The following is a 9,130-nucleotide window of genomic DNA, read 5'->3' on the forward strand; positions in this document are numbered from 1 at the left end:
AAGCAGAAGATATTAAGAAGAAGTGGCAAGAATACACAGAAGAACTGTAAAAAAAAAAAGATCTTCAAAACCCAGATAATCACAATGGTGTGAATACTCACCTAGAGCCAGGCATCCTGGAATATGAAGTCAAGTGAGCCTTAGGAAGCATCACTATGAACAAAGCTAAGGAGGTGATGCAATTCCAGTTGAACTATTTCAAATCCTAAAGGATGATGCTGTGAAAGTGCTGCACTCAATATGTCAGCAAATCTTGAAAACTCAGCAGTGGCCACAGGACTGGAAATGGTCAATTTTCATTCCAATCCCAAAGAAAGGCAATGCCAAAGAATGCTCAAACTACTGCACAATAGCAGTCATCTCACATGCTAGTTAAGTAATGCTCAAAATTTTCCAAGCCAGCTTCAGCAATACGTGAACCATAAGCTTCGAGATGTTCATGCTGGGTTTAAAAAAGGCAGAGAAACCAGAGATCAAATTGCTAACCATCATTGGATCATCATAAAAACAAGAGAACTCCAGAAAAACATCTATTTCTGCTTTATTGACTATGCCAAAGCCTTTGACTATGTGGATCACAATAAACTGTGGAAAATTCTGAAAGAGATGGGAATACTTGACCACCTGACCTGCCTCTTGAGAAACCTGTATGCAGGTCAGGAAGCAACAGTTAGAACTGGGCATGGAACAACAGACTGGTTCCAAATAGGGAAAGGAGTACATCAAGGCTGTATATTGCCACCCTGCTTATATGCAGAGTACATCATGAGAAACACTGGGCTGGATGAAGCACAAGCTGGTATCAGATTGCTGGGAGAAATATCAATAACCTCAGATATGCAGATGACATTACCCTTATGGCAGAAAGTGAAGAACTAAAAAACCTCTTGATGAAAGTGAAAGAGGAGAGTGAAAAAGCTGGCTTAAAGCTCAACATTCAGAAAATTAAGATCATGGCCTCCAGTTGCATCGCTTCACGGCAAATAGATGGGGAAACAGTGGAAACAGTGGCTGACTTTATTTATTTATTTTTAAAAATTAAGAGGATTTTTATTAATTTTTATATGTTCTTGGAGAAAACCATTCACATGTAAAAGCTTGACATTTGATATGAGATTTATTCACACTTTAACATAAATTCTTTGATCTGGGGGTCAGACATAATTTTTCATTTCAACAGGACTTTCACATGATTACAGTCACAAAATTGGCACTATTAAAAAATGAAATCAGAGCTAGACAAAGTATGCAGTTTTATGTCAATTTAAATCTCAACATGCACACCCCCCTCCCCCCATTCATGATCTTGGAAGAATCTGCTGTGAGCTTACTAAAATGCAGGGCACAGATGACTGTTTACAAAATAAAACCTCTTTTCCTAGTGCTACTCGTTTTGTTGTAGAAAAACATTACAAATAAAAATTAGTGCTATTCAAGGTGTTCATCAAAGTCACATATGATACACAGGTTCAAGCCATCTTTTCCTCGTGTATAAAGACATCACAATACATAAAGTGGAGACTGAATTACTGATCAACCACTTCCCCCTCAGTAATGACACAGTTTACTATGCTGACATTAAAAATGAGAGTGAAGCAAAACATTTCCAGGTATTGAGTACACTTATAATTTGTTCCTAGTCTGAAACTCAGGAAAAAAATGCTACAGAAACATGATGAAATTTATATTTCTTCCTGATACAAGAAATCTGTCTAAAAAATCTGTAATTATAAAACAGATTTGCTCTTTATAAAGAAATGGCTAACTTTTTTTTCCCATGGTTAGATTCTTACTTGGAGATGACTCCAATTTTCAACTGGGCTCTCTTTTTCTGGGGGGGTGGGGAGAGGTGTCTTGGTGTTAATATTATACGGTACATTCGACAAACCTAGGGATATTTCAGAGGACTACAGTGCACTTTTACAATCAGCCGAACTTTAACAGTTTCCTGTCCTGTGATTATGTAAATTTTAAAGAAAAGAGGTCTTTTACAAGCTGTATACAGCAGTTGACACTTCAGTGTTTCTCTCTCACTGTAACACAGTTCAAGTTGATTGATGACAAGCACATGTCACCTAAACTTCTGTAGGCACATCTCCAGTCCGTTGCTTCACTGGAGGGGCGAGGTCTTCTGTGGGATCATGATTCTGGATTCCATTTCCTGAATAAGTGGGACTGTATAATATACTAGTTCTTCCCAGCCATGTTTATGCCATGCTGCATTCCGTATATCTTCCCTGGTCTGAAGATCCTTGTAAGCCCAAAGATGGTGCACCATATAGAGCTGCCCAATCTGGGAGAAGAACCCTCCAACTGCTTCATTACCATCCTGTCTGAAGCGAATGGCACGAGCCCAGTAATTGCCCCATTCAATCATAGTTCCTGGTCGGAGCCGGTAGGATCTGAGTTCGTATATGTTCGGTCCTGACCGTGGGATGGGTTCATTCCAGAAACTGAGCTCCAACAGCAGCTGATTCTTTCTCGAGAGAAGCATGTTGCTTCTTGCCTTACGGAATTCTGAAAATTCCTGATTTTCTTTGAGTTTACTCATCACCTCTGTGAGGGCTGGAGAGCCTCCTTCATATCTCCAAAGGTGAACAGCTTGATCCTGCTCGCCATACCACGTGTTCCAAGTCCCCACCAAAGTACAAGGGTAATGTTTATCTTCATGAATCTTTGGCAACACCTCTTGACAAATTTTGTTGTATGCTTCTAGGCATTCCGGTTTAACATTGTGAAACTGTAATTTGTACAGACTGCTGGTTTCCTTTTTGGCTAGGAGATTAGAGTGAGCATCTTTCCTTGGGTCAACTTTTCGGACAAACAAGGATTTTAACCAGCTGTCCTCTCGAGGTCTGTTATTGGAAGATGTCAATTTCTGGAGCCCGGGCAGGAGGCTGCCGGGGCTGGCCCGCCGCAGGAAGCCGCTGACTGAGGCCGCTCCGCCGGCGCGATCTTTTTCCGGCGCTCCTCTCCCACCGCCCCGGCCGCCGCTGACGCCGCCGCTGACTTTATTTTTATGGGCTCCAAAATCACTGCAGATGGTGACTGCAGCCATGAAATTAAAAGACGCTTACTCCTTGGAAGGAAAGTTATGATCAGCCTAGATAGCATATTAAAAAGCAGAGACATTACTTTGTCAACAAAGGCCCGTCTAGTCAAGGCTATGGTTTTTCCAGTGGTCGTGTATGGATGTGAGAGTTCGACTATAAAGAAGCTGAGTGCCGAAGAATTGATGCTTTTGAACTGTGGTGTTGGAGAAGACTCTTGAGAGTCCCTTGGACTACAAGGAGATCCAACCAGTCCATCCTAAAGGAGATCAGTCCTGGATGTTCATTGGAAGGACTGATGCTGAAGCTGAAACTCCAATACTTTGGCCACCTGATGTGAAGAGACGACTCATTTGAAAAGACTCTAATGCTGGGAAAGATTGAAGGCAGAAGAAGAAGGGGACAACAGAGGATGAGATGGTTAGCTGGCGTCACCATCTCAATGGACATGACTTTGGGTAAACTCTGGGAATTGGTGATGGACAGGGAGGCCTGACATGCTGCGGTTCTCGGGGTCGCAAAGACTTGGACATGACTGAGCAACTGAACTGAACTGAACAGTGTATTCATCACCAAATTGAGTCAACACCTACATCCAGACTTGTACAGCACTGGGAAGTTCCACATTAACAGCAATCTGGAGTCTTAACTGAGAAAGGGGTCCAAGTAGTGTGTCTACTCCATGGATGAGATGTCAAATTTCAGTTTGGGGGAGGCTCCAATTTATAATCCCAGACTACAAATTGTTATCATCATCAGTTTGGTTACAAAAATGCAGCTATGGTTTTACTCAAACTTTTACAATGCTGTTTGTTTCACTTGTGAGTCATAAGACTTCTTAGATCCCAGGAGATTGGCTAGGCCTCCAGGGTCTGAAGAATTCCAAGACGCACTCCCTTTCTTATCTGAAGAACTGCCTGACTTGATGCACTTGCAGACAGGCATAGACTGTGGGCAGTGTCCAGGCAGGTTACAGGCCTGCTCTTCCGCCTCTGAAAGCTGAACAATACTTCTTCTTTTTGAATTTCACTAGCAATTGGTTGGAGTGAAGGGGAAAGAGATGAGTTAAGGCTAATATCTAGAATTTAGGTTTGGAGAACTGAGGGACATATGGTGGTGCATTTAATGAGTTGAGAGGATTAGAGAGCTTTTTTGAAGAGACAGTGATGTTAAATTTTGGACATGTGAATTTTGCTGTTGTTCAGCCACTCAGTCATGTCCAACTCTTTGTGACCTCATGGACTGCAGCACACCAGGTTTCCGTGTCCTTTGCCATCTCTTGGAATTGGCTCAAACTCATGTCCATCGAGTTGGTAATTACATCCAAACATCTCGTGCTCTTTTGTCCCCTTCTCTTCCTGCCTTCAATATTTCCCAGCTCAGGGTCTTTCCTAGTGAGTCAGCTCTTCTCATCTGGTGGCCAAAGTTTTGGAGCTTCAGCTTCAGCATTAGTCCTTCCAATGAATCTTCAGTGTTTATTTCCTTTAGGATGGACTGGTTTGATCTCCATGCAGTCTAACGAGCTCTAAAGAGTCTTCTCCAACACCACAGTTTGAAATCATCAATTCTTTGGCACTCAGCTTTCTGTATGGTCCAACTCTCACATCTGTACATGAGTGCTGGAAAACCATGGCTTTGACTAGATGGACCTTTGTCAGAAAAGTAATGTCTCTGCTTTTTAATATGTTGTCTAGGTTTGTCATAGCTTTTCTTCGAAGGAGCAAGCATCTTTTAATTTCATGGCTGCCATTACCATCCACAGTGATTTTGGAGCCCAAGAAAATAAAGTCTGTCACTGCTGCTTCTATTGTTTCCCCATCTATTTGCCATGAAGTGATCATACCAGATGCCATGATCCTCATTTTTTGAATGTCGAGTTTTAAGCCAGCTTTTTCACTTTTCACTTTCACTTTTATCAAGAGACTCTTTAGTTCCTCTTCACTTTATGTCATAAGGGTGGTGTCATCTGCACATCTGAGGTTATTGATATTTCTCCCAGCAATTTTGATTCCAGCTTGTGCTTCTTCTAGCCCAGTGTTTCTCATGATGTACTCTGCATATAAATTAAATAAGCAGGGTGACAATATACAGCCTTGACATACTCCTTTTCCTATTTGGAACCAGTTTGTTGTTCCATGTCCAGTTCTAACTGTTGCTTCCTGACCTGCATACAGGTTTCTCAAGAGGCAGGTAAAGTGATCTGGTATTCCCATCTCTTTCAGAATTTTCCACAGTTTCTTGTGATCCACACAGTCAAAGGCTTTGGCATAGTCAATAAAGCAGAAATAGATGTTTTTCTGGAACTCTCTTGCTTTTTATATGATCCAGTGAGTGTTGGCAGTTTGATCTCTGGTTGTTCTACCTTTTCTAAATCCAACTTGTACATCTAGAAGTTCTCAGTTCATGTACTGTTGAAGCCTATCTTGAAGGATTTTGAGCATGACCTCACTAGCACATGAAATGAGTGCAATGGTGCAGTAGTATGGACATTCTTTGGACATTCTTTCTTTGGGACTGGAGTGAAAACTGACCTTTTCCAGCCTCGTGGCCACTGCTGAGTTTTCCAAACTTGTTGGTATATTGAATGTAGCACTTTCACAGCATCATCTTTTAGGATTTGAAATAGCTCAGCTGGAATTCCATCACCTCCACTAGCTTTGTTTGTAGTGGTGCTTCCTAAGGCCCACTTGACTTTGCACTCCATGATGTCTAACTCTGGGTAGTCATCACATTATCATGGTTATCTGGGTCATTAAGATCTTTTTTGTACAGTTCTGTTTATTCTTGCCATCTCTTCTTAATATGTTGTGCTTCTGTTAGGTCCATTCCATTTCTGAATTTTGTAGGGTATGGAAAATATAGGCTTGGCACTGTAGATCTGGAAATTATGCTGGTTTGCTTTTAGCAGAAATATTGAATACCAGCAATAGTATATGTATTTACATATGAATTCAGTAATCTGGGGGAAGAATCCTCTGCTTCTCTGATCATTTAGACCTCAGAAGACCTTGACAGATCAGATAACAGCAGACTTCATGGTTCTTCCTGTCTGTTTGTTGAGGGCTCCCCAGCTTGAGTGCTACACAGCTGTCCATCTAGGTCTTCCCATTGATTACTTCATTCTTCAATACCAGAATAATGCAGGTCACTGCTCCAGTCTTATGAGGTGTTCAACTTTGGGTGCCTGCATTCTTCAAGATTAACTATATTCTTCTGAATAGTCAAAGAAGATGTCACAATTTTTTTTTAAGGAAATGTCAGTTATATAAAAAAGTGGGATAAAAAAGTCCTAATTATTTCTAGCCAATTATTTTAAACGTCAAAGATGTATAAATCCTCATGATATCACAATTCTTAGAACTAGAATGGATTTTACAATAATTTCCTACAGATTTTAGGGCCTACAATTTGCAAACTAGCCTCTCAGATACTTGCCACAACTATATCAAGAATATGAATATCTTGCTCCTGAATAAGATAGGTCTGATGTCTATTATAATTGCCTTAACATACTCATCTCATTCCTCTCTTATTTTCTACCAGCTATATGGTTTGGGGACTGACCCCATCTTCAGAGATGGGTCTAGATTAATGCTAATCAGTGATTATTGTAGTAATTGATTCAAGGGTTAGCAGGCTTAGACTAATCAAGAAATTACAATATTCTCTATCCATCTAAATTGATTCAAGAATGGTCACATGGGCATAAGATTCATTCATGGCCAATAAGAAGCAGGAAAATTTTTCTGAGGGTTTCCCTGGTGACTCGGCTGGTAAAGAATCTGCCTTCAATGTGGGAGACCTGGGTTCTCTCCCTGGATTGGGAAGATCCCCTGGAGAAGGGAAGGTCTAACCACTCCAGGATTCTGGCCTGGAGAATTCCATGGACTGTATAGTCCATGGGGTCCGAAAGAGTCAGACACAACTGAGTGACTTTCACTTCACTTCACTCATGTCTTACTCCAAGTTGTAAACAGTAGAGCTCATGATCATAGGTTCTTCTGCATTGTTAAAATTTTCCATTATCTTGATCCTTGATTTAATTTGTTTCTAGGCTATAAATTCATGTCTTTCTAATTCTCATGGATTTGAGGCATACAGTGTTTGATTCTGTATCTAAGGCAGGAAACAGCTGGGCAAACTCAAACAAGAAAAGCAAGACCTTAATGAAGAGATTGTTTACAAGGTTTGGGTACAGGAGTAATAATGTTTCAATACCTTAGAACTACTATAGCAGGAAGCCCTTACCTCTCCTAGCCCTGAAAGGATAGGAAGGGCGCAATTACCAAAATCTAGAGAGAATTAACATAGGTGGGGCCACCAGAAAGGAGCTATGGCCTTTGGGTCAATAAGGGAACACAGTTGGCATGTGCAACCCAGACAGGAGGGAACTGGAAAAATAAACAGTCTAACTCATTCTCTATCTTCTCTTTTGATCTGCTGGTGCCATCATGCCTTCAACCCAACCAGAGGTTAGAGGTCAAGGGATCCAAGTTTACACAATCTATCAAGGTCAGCTTATTAGAGCCCAGAGTACAGAAGGATTGTTGTTCTTCAGTCACTCAGTCGTGTCTGACTCTGAGATCCCATAGACTGCAGCAAGCCAGGCTTCCCTGTCCTTCACCATCTCCTGAGCTTGCTCAAACTCATGTCCATTGAATCGGTGATACCATCCAAGCATCTCATCCTCTGCCATCCCCTTCTCCTTCTGTCTTCAATCTTTCCCAGTCAGGGTCTTTTCCAGCAAGTTGGCTCTTTGAATCAGGTGGCTAAATATTGGAACTTCAGCATCAGTTCTTCCAATGAATATTCAGGCCTGAGTTCCTTTAGGATTGACTGGTTTGATCTCCTTGTAGTCTAAAGGACTCTCAAGAGTCTTCTCCAACACCACAGTTCAAAAGCATCAATTCTTTGTTGCTCAGCCTTCTTTATGGTTCAACTCTCACATCCATACATGACTATTGGGAAAACCATAGCTTTGATTATATGGACATTAGTTGGCAGCATAATGTCTCTGCTTTTTAATAAGCCATCTAGGTTTCTCATAGCTTTTCTTCCAAGGAGCAAGCATCTTTTAATTTCACAGCTGCAGTCACCACTTGCAGTGATTTTGGAGTCCAAGAAAATAAAGTCTGTCACTGTTTCCATGTCTATTTGCCATGAAGTGATGAGACCAGATGCTATGATCTTAGTTTTTTGAATGTTGAGTTTTAAGCCAGATTTTTCACTCTCCTCTTTCACTTTCATCAAGAAGCTCTTTAGTTCCTGTTTGCTTTCTGCCATTAGGGTGAAATCATCTGCATATTTGAGGTTATTGATATTTTTCCCGGCAATCTTGATTCCACCTTGTGCTCCATCCAGCCCAGCATTTCGCATGATGTACTCTGCATATAAGTTAAATAAGCAGGGTGACAATATACAGCCTTGATGTACTTCTTTCCCAGTTTTGATCCAGTCGTTTTTCCACCTTCAGTTCTACCTGTTGCTTCTTGACTTGCATACACATTTCTTAGGAGGTAGGTAATATGATCTGGTATTCCCGTTTCTCAGGAGGCAGGAAAGGTGGTCTGGTATTCCCATTTCTTGAAGAATTTTCCACAGTTTGTTGTGATTCACACAGTCGAAGGCTTTAGTGTAGTCAATGAAGCAGAAGTACATGTTCTTCTACAATTCTTTTGCTTTTTATATGCTCCAACACATGTTGGCAATTTGATCTCTGCTGAAAAGCCTTTTCTAAATCCAGCTTGAACATCTGGAAATTCTCAGTTCACACACTGTTTAAGCCTAGCTTGGAGATTTTTGAGCATTATTCTGCTAGCATGTGAAATGAGTGAAATCTGTGGTAGTTTGACCATTCTTTGGCATTGCCCTTCTTTGGGATTAAAATGAAAACCAACTTTTTCCAGTCCTGTGGACACTGCTGAGTTTTCCAAATTTGCTGGCATATTGAGTGAAGCACATTCACAGCATCATCTTTTAGGATTTGGAACAGCTCAGCTGGAATTCTATCACCCCCTCTAACTTTGTAGTGATGCTTCCTAAGGCCCACTTGACTTCACACTCCAGGATGTCTGGCTCTT

At 41.1% G+C, this 9,130-nt stretch overlaps 1 pseudogene; it reads right to left on the reverse strand.

The window, feature by feature from the left end:
* Nucleotides 1–1,016: 1,016 nt before the first annotated feature.
* LOC110153039 (protein NipSnap homolog 2 pseudogene) lies at nucleotides 1,017–3,058 on the reverse strand (annotated as a pseudogene).
* Between the last annotated feature and the right edge of the window lie 6,072 nt (nucleotides 3,059–9,130).

Source organism: Odocoileus virginianus, chromosome 23, assembly GCF_023699985.2.
Source record: "Odocoileus virginianus isolate 20LAN1187 ecotype Illinois chromosome 23, Ovbor_1.2, whole genome shotgun sequence".
In the NCBI taxonomy this organism is placed as follows: Eukaryota; Metazoa; Chordata; class Mammalia; order Artiodactyla; family Cervidae; genus Odocoileus; species Odocoileus virginianus.